The sequence below is a fragment of the Rhinatrema bivittatum genome, chromosome 5 (assembly GCF_901001135.1).
Source record: "Rhinatrema bivittatum chromosome 5, aRhiBiv1.1, whole genome shotgun sequence".
Lineage (NCBI taxonomy): Eukaryota > Metazoa > Chordata > Amphibia > Gymnophiona > Rhinatrematidae > Rhinatrema > Rhinatrema bivittatum.
Window position 1 is genome coordinate 323,328,177 of NC_042619.1, and position 12,536 is coordinate 323,340,712.

Genomic DNA, 12,536 nt, shown 5'->3' on the forward strand with positions numbered 1-12,536 from the left:
TCTCACATACACACACCCTCATACAGGCTCCCTCTCTCTCTCACGCATACACCCCCTCACACAGGCTCAATCTGTCCCTCTCACACACACCCTCACACAAACTCCCTCTATCCATCTCTCACATATACACACCCTCACACAGACTCTATCTCTCTCTCCCTGCCCACACAGGCGCTCTCTCTCTCACACACACACACATACCCCCTCGCACAGACTCCCTCTGTCCTTCTCCCACATACACACTCACAGGCTCCCTGACTCTCTTGTACATATGCCCACGTACCCTCACACAGGCTTCTCTCTTGCAAACTCACACCCCTGCATAGAAGCTCCCTCTCTCTCTCTTACACACACAGTTCTTCGCACCCTCACAAAATCTCTGTCTCACACACACCCTCATTCAGGCTCCAAATCACAGATCACAAGCCCTCCTGTGCACTGTCAGTCTACTCACACAGACACACACGCAGACCTCGTCACCCTCATCACCTGCAGGTGGGTCTCCCAGGCCTCTCTCGTGTTCATTCTCCTTGGCCACAGGCGGGATGGACTCCGCTTGTGGCCTATCATGCCTCCATTGTCTTCAACCGTGAGAAGGATAAGCTCCGCTTGAGGCCCACAGGGCCTCAAGCGGAGCTTTCAACCGCTGATGAAATTACACAGGAGGAGGAGACAGAAGCCATGCGGATCTTCGGGCGCCTTCTCCTCCTCCTCCCCTTCCAGGCCCCAGTGTTGTCCTTTGATTGATTTGGGGCAGGCAGGCAGTCAAGGGACAATACAATAAGTACTGTCCCACTGCCACCAATACATTCTCTCTTTTTTTTTTTTTTAAGAAGATTTTGGGGGAGCCATGGCCACTGTGGGCTCCCCCTTTCCGACACCTATGCCCGGCAGCATGGATCCCTTTCTGCCCTTTCCATAGCTCTGCATGGATCTTTCAGTTCCTGATCCATGAGAAAGATTGGGGGTACTCAAGTACCCACAGAGCTGGCACCTATGCCATGTTATACAGAAGGAAAACAACACTGGCTCCTCTTCTGCCTTCAGGCATACCACAGCACCCTGCTCTTTGTGCAGGTTTTGGTCCACTAGCTCTTCATCATCCTGCTGGCTCATGGAGCCAGTTACCCATAAGTTGTGCACAGAAAAGTGTAAATTCTGTGCCTGGAGGAAATTCTGCATAAGGTTGGAGTCAAGTGTTGCATAGAATTCTCCCAGTTGTAATTAGCTGTTGGAATAAGGGCCCTATCCTGAGTCCCAACTATATTATCAATGGATGCTGATAAGCCTTCCACAGAAAAATCACCTAAGTATCTCAAAAATGTTCTCCAGCTCCAGACTTACTTTAGATCAAATCATTTTTGTCATTTTAGAAGTTTTAGAAATAGTGGAAAAACCTAAATAATTTGAAACTAATCAGAAAATGATCTGACCAAGAGAGTGAATGGATGTGAATACATTCTTCTCCTCCTCAGTATCACTATTGGTTATAGAGGGATAAAAAAGCGGGGAAGCATGCAGATGCATTGCTTTGGGAATACTTTTCAGCATAGATTTATGGAAGTGTATGCAGGTGTGGTGTATGGGATGGTTTGTGCAGAACTCTGTAGCTTTCTGTAGTATCTCAGGTTTATATTCTAGAACTCCTCGGAACCTTTTGTTGAGTTGTATGTGGCAAACCCCTTCTGGTCTGGCCACCAGATGTCACTGTCCCTGTCTTTAGAACCCTCTAGTAAGGAGCCATCCATACCCCTCAGTCCCTCCCACCAGGAGAGTCTGGATTGGATGCCTGAGCACTATTTAGCCCAGCTGTGTTAATACACCGTGGGGTTCAGTTTGAGGAAGCAGTCAAGGAGTAAAGATGTATTTTTTCCACACTCTGGTGGGGCCTCCCAGCTTCACCCAGAGGAGTTTATTTTTGAAGTGACACCCCCCAATGCACTTCCTGCCTGAGGATCCTTCTTATAATTTACAGAGAGATAGACTTTTACGCCTGATACCCTTTAGGGGCAAAAGGGCTCTCACCAGGGGACTTGTGAACCCACTCTAAACTCAAGGTGGGTAAGCACCAGTGATGGATCCTGTTGCAAGAGACAGTGAAGGCAGATGATATATCCAGTTTAAGATTTAAGGTATTTTTTGGACTTAAGAGTGGGGAGGTTTTTGGATCCCCCTTCCCCACTGTGATTTTGGAGCGGTAAACTTGCCTGATCCCATAGACTTTTCCCCCAAGAGAAGTTCCCCAGAAAGATCAGAGCATAAGTATGAACAAATCTTTAAAGAAGGAAGAATAAGAGCAGGAGACCCCATTCGGATCTCTACCATCAAAGGACCAGGATGGGCTGGGTGTCTAAGAAGAAGGTTCAGTAAGTTGGAGACACCTCCACTAGGATTCCCGCACAGCCATTGGGAGACTTTGTACATTTAAGATCACCATGGAGTCAACCCAGAAGTCTGGTAAAAGGACTATCTTACCCAGAATTATATCTGTACCATCAATCAGATGTAAATTCACACCTCTGGATAATGGACTTTGCTATGAGGATTAACCAGTGAACTTTTATTTAACACCCAGACCTGCTCCTGTCCAAATTCTTACAGCCTCTCACCTTATGGGAAGTACCAAATGACCATATACACAGGGCTGGCAAGTCCACTAAGCGAAACCAGGCGGTCGCCTGGGGCGCCAACCAGTAGGGGGCGGCAAAGAGCAGCAATGTGGTTCTGTGAGCAGAACCCATCTTGCTCGTGGCTGAGAGGAGACTCGGTGGGCTGTGAGTGGAGCCCATCCTGTTTGTAGCTGAGAGAAGACTCTGCAACCGCAAGCGGCGCCTACCAGCTAGCGGCTGAGAGAAGAGACTCGGCGGGCCATGAGTGGTGCCCATCCTGCTCGCAGCCATGAGAAGCAGACTCAGGCCACAAGCGGCGCCTCTGTGTGTGTGTGCCAGAGAGAGAGGGAACCTGTGTGAAGGGGGTGTGTGTGCAAGAGACAGAGAGTGTCTGAATGAGGGGATATATAAAAGAGAGAAAGAGAGGGAGCCTTTATAAGGGAATGTGACTGTATGTGTGTGAGAGAGAGAGGGAGCTTATATGAGGATCTGTGAATGTGGGGGTGAGTGGAATTGTGTGTGTGAAAGAGAGAGCGATGGTGTTAGGGAGAGAGCCTGTGTGAATGAGACAAGGAACCTAAGTGTGTGTGTGTGTGAGAAGGGGCCTGTCTGAGTGAATAAGGGCATGTGTATGTGCGGGAGAGAAGGTGTGAGAACGAGAGAGCATGTGTGTGTGTGTCTAGTAGAGTGTGCATGTGTGGAAGAGCCTGTGTGAGTTTGTGTGTAAGAAAGATCGAACGTTTATAATTATGTATGTGTATATGAGAGAAAGGAGAAAGTTTGTGCACATCCCCCACTCCCCACCCTACCAGCTAATCCATAGTAATCTTAGGACATCTGGAAATCTAAAGTTACCACGTAGTTTTGTTAGTTTTAATCATTGGGTGTTAATATTTGATGTGTGTGCTGTTTTTCAATTTTTGTTTTGGAACTGGAACTTTTTTTTATTTTTTTGAATTTGTAATTATTGGATGTCACTCCATTTGTCTGCTATTTTGAAATATTCCTTTTACTAGTATGGTTTTACTATTGTTGTTTTATATTTCTTCTTTTTATTGTTGAATACATTTTACTTGTGTGTTTGGGCCAGGGCCTGGACCTGGGGGGTGGGGAGTGGCAGCAAGGCAGAAGGTTCACCTAGGGAGCCTAATCCCCTTGCACTGGCCTGCATATACACACTGATGACCTTTTCTCATCACCTGGGCCATGTGAGAGCTCCCCCCCCAAGGACCAAGAGTCAGCGTGAGATGGAATGGTTAGCCGGAGCAGCACCTGAAGATATAAATTAGTTGTGAGCCTAATGGAGCAGCAATCCTGCAAAAAAGGGGTTACACATATAAATATACAGCTACCTGATTTTCTATGGCCAGAACCTCTAGTGATCTTTCCCAGTAAAATGAAGAAATACTCCTGGATTCCTTGCTTTATGCACACAGTATCAGTTTTATTCACAGTGTTCTGGTTGGCAAGCAGCCAGCACAGCTGTGGTGGATATATCAATTGTTGATACGTTAAAAGGATGTTTTGAAGAAGTATATAAAGGGTTGCATTGTGAATAATGTTGAAGACCAACTGTTAAGTATATTTAAACTCATCCCGTTTTGAAATTGAAGAAATTATGAGCAGATATAAGAAGATAACACCTGAAGCAGATGGTGCTATCGAAACATGATATCATGTCAGGGTGGATCGATATTTGATGACAAGATAAGAGCTGATGTTTGGTGTTGCTCTTTAGAAGACGAAAAATCTATTGATTCATTGGGACAGTTTGTAGACTGCTGTTTTGAAGGAGTATAACAAAAAAGAATTTGCAATTTTTTGATAAAATAATAAAGTAAAGTAAAATGGACTTTCCAATTACAAGGGCTTTGGCATTGTTGCAAGCCTATTGTGGTCGGTCCTATAAATAAAAATACAAAAAAGAGTTAAATTCACAAAAATGGATTAGTTAGTGTGGGCTTGAAGTAGATGATCAGTGGACCATTATATTTATATTGTGGACATTACACTGTGGGGGTCTCTGGATTGAAGTTTCCTTTTTGGGGCATATTAGTGTGGGATATAATATTGAGATACAGACTGATAAGTTCTACTTCCTAATTGTCCAGTAGGAAAGTGAGTAATAAATTCATGTTTTAGATTCAGGCTTAGTTCATAAATGTGTCTTTTCTGCTGACAAATTCTCACCCTTTTGGTATGATTTTTCTTTAGAAGTTGGGTTCCTTCTTGCTTAGCTCATTGGTTTCTTCTTGCCTCTTCTTCTGTTCCCATGAAACTCACTTTCTCCATCTTTCATTTCATTATATATATATATATATATATATATATATATACATATACATACATACACCACACTTAGCATCCAGTCAGATGAATCCAGAACAAGTGGGTTATGCACCTCTATCCACAGATGGAGACGGCACAAACTGACATCACAGTATATACACCCCAGCAGTTTCTTCATTTTAAAGGAGAATTAAGGATAAAATTCACCCCGCTGTCCTGCGGTGATACCAAATGGTCCCTCCCCCAATTGAGAATTCCTGAGGTGATTTCCATGTTACCTCAGAGGTGTGCCTTGGTCCAGTAGCTGGTTTTTCCGGCATGGACTTAGCTGCTTGAGTAACTGAAAGACAGCGGGTGCAGGAAGCCAAGCATGGCGGTGACTTCACATGCCGCTCTTCCTGCAACCGGAGACCATCTCTGTGCTCAGCCAGGTATGGCTAAGCTCTAGTAAGTTAAAAAAAAAGAGAGAGGTGCAGAGACTTAGCAGGAGGTTTTTTTGTTGTTCAGGGTTTCCTCCTCCCCCGGTCTCATTGCTCGGCATGCCGGTCCGATGTTCGTTCTGCTCCATGGGAGGACGAGGGACATGAGCAGCCTCCTTAGGCTAGGCCCCTCTCCGAGCCTGGAAGCTGGATCCTAGGCCCCTCTCCAAGGATTTTTGCTGCGCGCTGTGTGGTAGGCTGCAACGGCTTTTCACGTGCTTTCTAAGGCTGCCCTCTACAGGATCATCAGTCTGGCATGTGCGTCTTGCTGTGCATCCAGGTTGTATGCCCAGTTTTTGGGCACACAGGGGCGCTTTGTAGTCTGTGTGCCCATGTTAAGTGACATGTGGCTGCGTGCTTACCTATGCGCACAAGTGGTACTGTGCGCTTTTTTGTTTGCTTAATTTTTGGCTGCCTATGTAAGTGCCTAGGTGTGTATGCCTCAGTGTTGGATGCATAATTTCTAGGTGCCTAGTTGAGCGCCTATCTAAAAGAAAAATAAAGCTAAACGCATGCCTCTGGCCGCCGCTCAGCACTTGTCGGCTATCATGGTGCTTGTGCCTAAGAAGCCTAAGCATCTTTCTCTTTGCACTAAGCCTGGTTCTTCCCAGTCAAATGTGCTTGTAGTTTGGGCGATAAAATCCCAGACCTGCAGGCCCTAAGGGTGGAGGCGGACTTGGACATTGTTGCTGTTACGGAGACATGGAGACAAAAAAATAAAAAAAAGTTCCAGTTCCAAAACAAAAATTGAAAAACAGCACATACATCAAATATTAACACCCAATGATTAAAACTAACAAAACTACCTGGTAACTTTAGATTTCCAGATGTCCTAACATTACTGTGGATTAGCTAATAGGGTGGGGAGTGGGGGATGTGCCAAACTTTCTCCTTTCTCTCATATACACATACATAATTATAAACGTTCGATCTTTCTTACACACAAACTCACACAGGCTCTTCCACACATGCACACTCTACTAGACACACACACACATGCTCTCTCGTTCTCACACCTTCTCTCCCGCACATACACATGCCCTTATTCACTCAGACAGGGCCCTTCTCTCACACACACACACTTAGGTTCCTTGTCTCATTCACACAGTCTCTCTCCCTTTCACTAACACCATCGCTCTCTCTCTCTCACACACACAATTCCACTCACCCCCACATTCACAGATCCTCATATAAGCTCCCTCTCTCTCTCACACACATATAGTCACATTCCCTTATAAAGGCTCCCACTCTTTCTCTCTTTTATATATCCCCTCATTCAGACACTCTGTCTCTTGCACACACACCCCCTGCACACAGGTTCCCTCTCTCTCTGGCACACACACACACACCCTTACACAGGTTCCCTCTATCTCAATCACACACACAGAGGCGCCGCTTGTGGCCTGAGTCTGCTTCTCATGGCTGCGAGCAGGATGGGCACCACTCATGGCCCGCCGAGTCTCTTCTCTTAGCCGCTAGCTGGATAGGCGCCGCTTGCGATTGCAGAGTCTTCTCTCAGCTACGAACAGGATGGGCTCCATTCACAGCCCACAGAGTCTCCTCTCAGCCACGAGCAAGATGGGTTCTGCTCACAGAACCACATTGCTGCTCTTTGCCGCCCCCTACTGGTTGGCGCCCCAGGCGACCACCTGGTTTTGCTTAGTGGACTTGCCAGCCCTGTGTATATGGTCATTTGGTACTTCCCATAAGGTGAGAGGCTGTAAGAATCTGGACAGGAGCAGTTCTGGGTGTTAAATAAAAGTTCACTGGTTAATCTTCATAGCAAAGTCCATTATCCAGAGGTGTGAATTTACATCTGATTGATGGTACAGATATAATTCTGGGTAAGATAGTCCTTTTACCAGACTTCTGGGTAGACTCCATGGTGATCTTAAATGTACAAAGTCTCCCAATGGCTGTGCGGGAATCCTAGTGGAGGTGTCTCTAACTTACTGAACCTTCTTCTCAGACACCCAGCCCATCCTGGTCCTTTGATGGTAGAGATCCGAATGGGGTCTCCTGCTCTTATTCTTCCTTCTTTAAAGATTTGTTCATCCTTATACTCTGATCTTTCTGGGGAACTTCTCTTGGGGGAAAAGTCTATGGTATCGCCTGTTTGTCCTCCATGGTGGTACTAGACAGGGAGAGTCAGTCTCGTGGGCTACAATAGCTCGCTGGATTTAGGAGGTAGTCACGACCGCATATGTGGATGCTGGGAAGCTGTTACTTAGTCAGGTTCGGGCCATTCCACTCGAGCTCAGGTAGTGTCTTGGACAGAAGTTAGATTGTTGTCTCCTGATGACATTTGTCAAGCTGCAACATGGTCCTCCTTACACATCTTTCCAGGTATTATCTGGACGTGCAAACCCGGGACGCAGCCTTGGCAAGTGCAGTTTTGACTGGACCGCGGACAGCCGCCCACCCTATTCGAGAATAGTGTAGGTACATCACACTTGTTCTGGAGTCATCTGACTGAACGCTAAGTAATGAGAAATTACTACTTCCCTGATAATTTCCTTTTTTTTAGGACAGTCAGATGAATCCAGCTTCACTCCAGCTGCTGTATGATTGCATAATGATCTTCCTGTGCACCTACGTTTTATAGGGCTTACTGGTAAGTGTTACTCTATTCCCTAGACTAGTGTTATTACGTTCTTGTCTGAGCTCAATGTTGCGTATTGGCTGAGTTTTGCAATGGTTGTCTGTTTTTCAAGTTTTTTGCTAGTCTGCCCACAGATGCTTTTGAAGAGAATACTGGCAGGTTGATGTCACTGCTGGAGTATTTATTTATTTAAAAGCATTTATTACCCACTCTTCCTACATTCAGAGTGGGTTACAACATAAACATACACAGTCAATGAACAAAAGATAAAAGGACATTGCTTAATACATCAGGAAGGGGAGAGCAACATATAGGCACCAGGGGAGTTCATTTTATCAAGACAGAGGCCGGAAAGGAGGACAGTAGTCAGTTAGTTAGCACCGTTCGCAGAGGGGCATGTTGGGGGTGATCCATTATTGTTTAGGTTAAGGAACACTTTTTTGAAGAGGAAGATTTTTAGGGCTTTAAAAAAAAAAGTTCCTTCTTGGAGACATCTGACTTGCTTAAGTAGGCTGTTCCATAGAAGTGGTCCCGCGGAGAAGAAGGTGCATTCTCTGGTTTCTTCAAGGCGAGTGACATCAGTTTGCTCTGTCTCCATCTGCTGGTAGAGGTGCATAACCCACCAGTTCTGGATTCGTCTGACTGACCTAAAGAAAAGGAAATTATCAGGTAAGTAGTAATTTCTCAATACAATACTTATATAGCTGATCAAGGTGGTTCACAACAATTTAATACAAAAATACATCATTTAAAATACATTAAAACAAATTAAAATTTCAGACCTCCCCTTTAACAATCCATTAATAATACAATCGCCCACAAATAAAACTGCATTCCTTGTATCAACCTACTACTCCCCACTTCCTGCACTGCCTACCATCACTTTTAAATTCACCAGCAAGACCCACTGGTAGCCATTTCGTTTAAGGCCTTTCTTTCTTAAAACATTTTCGCAGGATTATTATGTAAAATAACTGGAACACAAACTAAAGGCTAGAACATTTGAGAGCATTTTCAAGGATCAGATAAGAACGTTGGGACTTTTGACCTTCAGCATTGTTTAGTTAGGCTGCTACATCTCTGCCTTTTCCAGTTATATTTCAGTTATAGTGTGTTAACCTTTTCCCTCCTGCACAGGTTGGTACATCCCTTTTCTGGGGTATGCCTTATCTGGTGGAAGAATGTGATGTCTGTTTGATGCACAGTGGCCTTTTGTCTCCCAATAATTCAGAGGAATGTGTAATTTCTACTGGGAGATGGTAGGTCCTGAGAGAAATATTGATTGCATTTTTTTTTTTATTTTGGGCTGGAAAATTACTTCGCCCTGCTTTCTCATAGGTAGAAACTTAAGTCTGTATAACATCAGTGAGGGCGGACAACCTGAAGCTAAATGGATTGCATATACTGCAAAGCAGCCAAAGTAAGAAAACTTAAGCATAAAAAGCCAAATTAACTATTTCCAGGAAATAAGGGGTAACACATTTAAAAAACAGAGAAAACGAACCAAAAACAATTTAGAGCAAGATTAATAATTACAGAGTGTGTAATTTTATAGTGCCTATACTTTTCTTCTGATCTTGGAAGTGGCAAGATTACTACATACTTTTTTTATTTTAGGTGGAAAGCCTCTGATAAGGGTTAAGATGAACATACAGGACATACTCTGAATTCTAAATCTGGAGTTTGACTGCAAGGTGACCTTGGAACTGCTTCGATTTGCTGTCAAAGAATCGGTACCAGTTCAGTTTGTTAGTGTCAGTGAATGCGGTTTCTCAAGTTTACTGATGTGCATATATTTTCATCTCTGTAACCTTTCCAAGAATAGACAGGGTAAGAGCCTCATTTTGGGGGGTAGAACCAATGATCATGCATTAAGTTGCAAGTAAAAAATGATAGCATGAACCATCTAAAATTAGAATTTAGAAATGATAGGGATACCGAGCTGACGAGCTCCACTTTCAGAGCAAACTGAAGGAGCGCACAACTTTCCTTCTGTTTTTTACTTTAGAAAGTGTTATGTCTTCTATATTTTTATGAGCATTTGGAAGCATTTATATACTATTTGAAAGTATGTTTTGGGACTATACCATGTCTACTAGGAAAAACAAATTTTATGCCAATTACCAGACATTTCTTTTTTTAGTATTTAAGCTGTGTATGACATTAGACATGCATTCAGCTCCAACTAATTATTTAACATAGACTCAAACAATTATGGTTTTATGATGTGTCTCGCCCTACAGTGAGGTGCTGCAGGAAAATTCCTTTCAGCATTATAGGGCAAGATACTTTATAGGGGGTTTTTTTTGTTTTTTTTTAAAGAAATTACTAACATGGTATAGGGAAAACAATGTCAGCAGCCTATGATAAGCAGAAAAGTACAATGTACTGAAATCAGGGCGGAAATGACAAAGGTAGTTACTGCATAATATTAAGCATGTCTCTAAGACAGAAGTGTCCCTTGTTACTTTACCATCACAAAATAGTACATTAAAATTGCTAAAACACTAACAAATTGTAGTATTATACTATATTAAAATAACAGATGGTATGCATTGTACTCTCTTTCAAGAAGTGTGGTTGTATAGTGTAGCATTTTGCATGGAAAATGGATATTGGTGTTTATATTGAAAAAGCTCTATTACACATTCCTTATCTATTGATAATGTAATATAATGCAACCACCAAAATTGTTTGGCTGTAGCAGCAAACAGTTGTGGTTTTCAGGCTAACCACAATATGCAAATAAGCTTGATTCTTGAACCAAATATAGGCAAGAGTAGTCGAATAAATATTCTGAATATCAGATCTGTATGTGGTCTTTAAGGACAAGAAGTGAGTACTCCTGTTTTAGATAATATTGCAATACGTTTTGAAAGAACTTACCATTGTTCCTTTGGAAGAAGTGGGTAATCTCACTCATATATCTAAGCTATCTATATCTGTACTCTCAGTCATGAGCATAATTTTAATCCACTCGGTTTTTTTTTTTTTTGGAGTATGTTGCCTGCTTTGTGAGTTGACTGACTAGATACAATCAATTACAGAGTATCATCATTGAAAATATTCACAGAAGAGGCCTCAGTATCTGATTTACTTTGTTATAAGAATGTTATAGCAAGGATGTGATTATTTTTGCTGAGCTATCAAGGTTCACATACCTTCACAATGTAATTTCTTTTTGCACTTATTTTAATGTGAAATTAAAATAAATTCCAGTATTAGTAAAACAGTATGAAATAGACCCCTAGATTCATCAAAATTCAATAATTTTGCATGGATAACGCCCGTGATGAGAGAAAAAGGGGCATGTTTATGATAATTTTAGAATTACCACATATGTTAGTGTTTCACATAGGTAAGGGCAGGCTGCATTAAAGTTTTTGTGATACTTGTATTTCGTGGCTTGTGAAGTGCTCAGACAGGTTATTACTAAAGGGGGGGGGGAAGAGAGAAAGAGAGAGAGATGCTCTTTATAAGGCCTTCATAGTAGTCAACTATTTATATCACTATAGGAGGGCCAACAAATAACTCGAGGTGAGGTTTTAGTGGTGGTTTAGGGTTTTGGGGCCAGTTTGACATGCAGAGTGAGATATATGAACAGCACAGTACACTTCAGTGAAGATTTTATGTCATTTGGAGTGAGGAAAGTCTCACAAAGTTGAGATTTCCTCAGAGTTCTTTTGCCCTAGCTTGATAGTACCCTGGTATAGAGCCCATCAAGCTAGGGCGAGAGAACATTGTAGAAATCTCAATTTTATGAGACTTTCCTCACTCCAAAAGTCATAAAATCTTCACTGAGGTGTACTGTGCTGTTCATATGTCTCACTCTGCATGTAAAACTGGCCCCAAAACCCTAAACCACCACCAAAACCTCACCTCGAGTTATTTGTTGGCCCTCCTATACTGATATAAATCGTTGAATACTGTGAAGGCCTTCCCAGAATCTCTCTCTCTCTCTCTCTCTCTCTCTATCTGTCCCTCTCCCCTCTCTCCCCTCCAAGCCCAGAAATCGCCAAAATGCAATTTGCAATCTTTATCGCAAATTGCGTTACGGCCGTTTCAGGCATATTGCACAGCTTAACGCCAGGAAAAATGGTGTAGTTATTTCCGGCATTAAAAACATTTATGTTATTTATTTAAAGGCTTTTATATACCGATGTTCATGTAATAGTACATATCGCATCTGTTTACAGAGAACTAAAGTTAGAAATTACATCGAACATGTGGGATACATATAACAAGGCGTACGTAATTACAAATAAACTAGAAACTTAGTATTACATCAAACATAGTAAGCATGTGTGATAAAATAACAAGGTGTAAGTAATAAGAATTATAAAATTATAAAACCGAGAATTTAGTATTACATCTAACGTATTAAACACAATTTTATGAAAAAGGTGAGAACATGAGTATATACCTGAAAAACAGACGAACAAAAGGGCAATGGGCCCCGTGATTTTTCTAACCCTGGATCATGTTCCGGGAGTAGACTAGCACGGGGTAAAGGTTAAGAGTGAGCAAAGAGTGGCCAGAACAAGGCTGAGGTGATGG

General features: G+C 42.7%; 1 protein-coding gene across 44 annotated transcripts in view; it reads left to right on the top strand.

Annotated features, from left to right (window-relative positions):
* The window catches only part of PNPLA4 (patatin like phospholipase domain containing 4), a 624,040-nt gene that overhangs the window by 479,040 nt on the left and 132,464 nt on the right, over nt 1-12,536 (top strand). For 5 of the 44 annotated variants that reach the window (XM_029604426.1, XM_029604390.1, XM_029604413.1 and 2 more), the window contains exons 4-5: nt 7,905-7,991; nt 9,597-9,673. The exons of 10 other annotated variants lie outside the window; for them this stretch is intronic. The gene's annotated coding sequence lies outside the window, so the exon portion shown is untranslated. Of the gene's footprint in view, nt 1-7,723; nt 7,816-7,904; nt 7,992-9,596; nt 9,810-12,536 lie in introns of those variants that run through there. 29 more of the 44 variants (XM_029604384.1, XM_029604409.1, XM_029604386.1 and 26 more) reach the window with 11 other exon arrangements.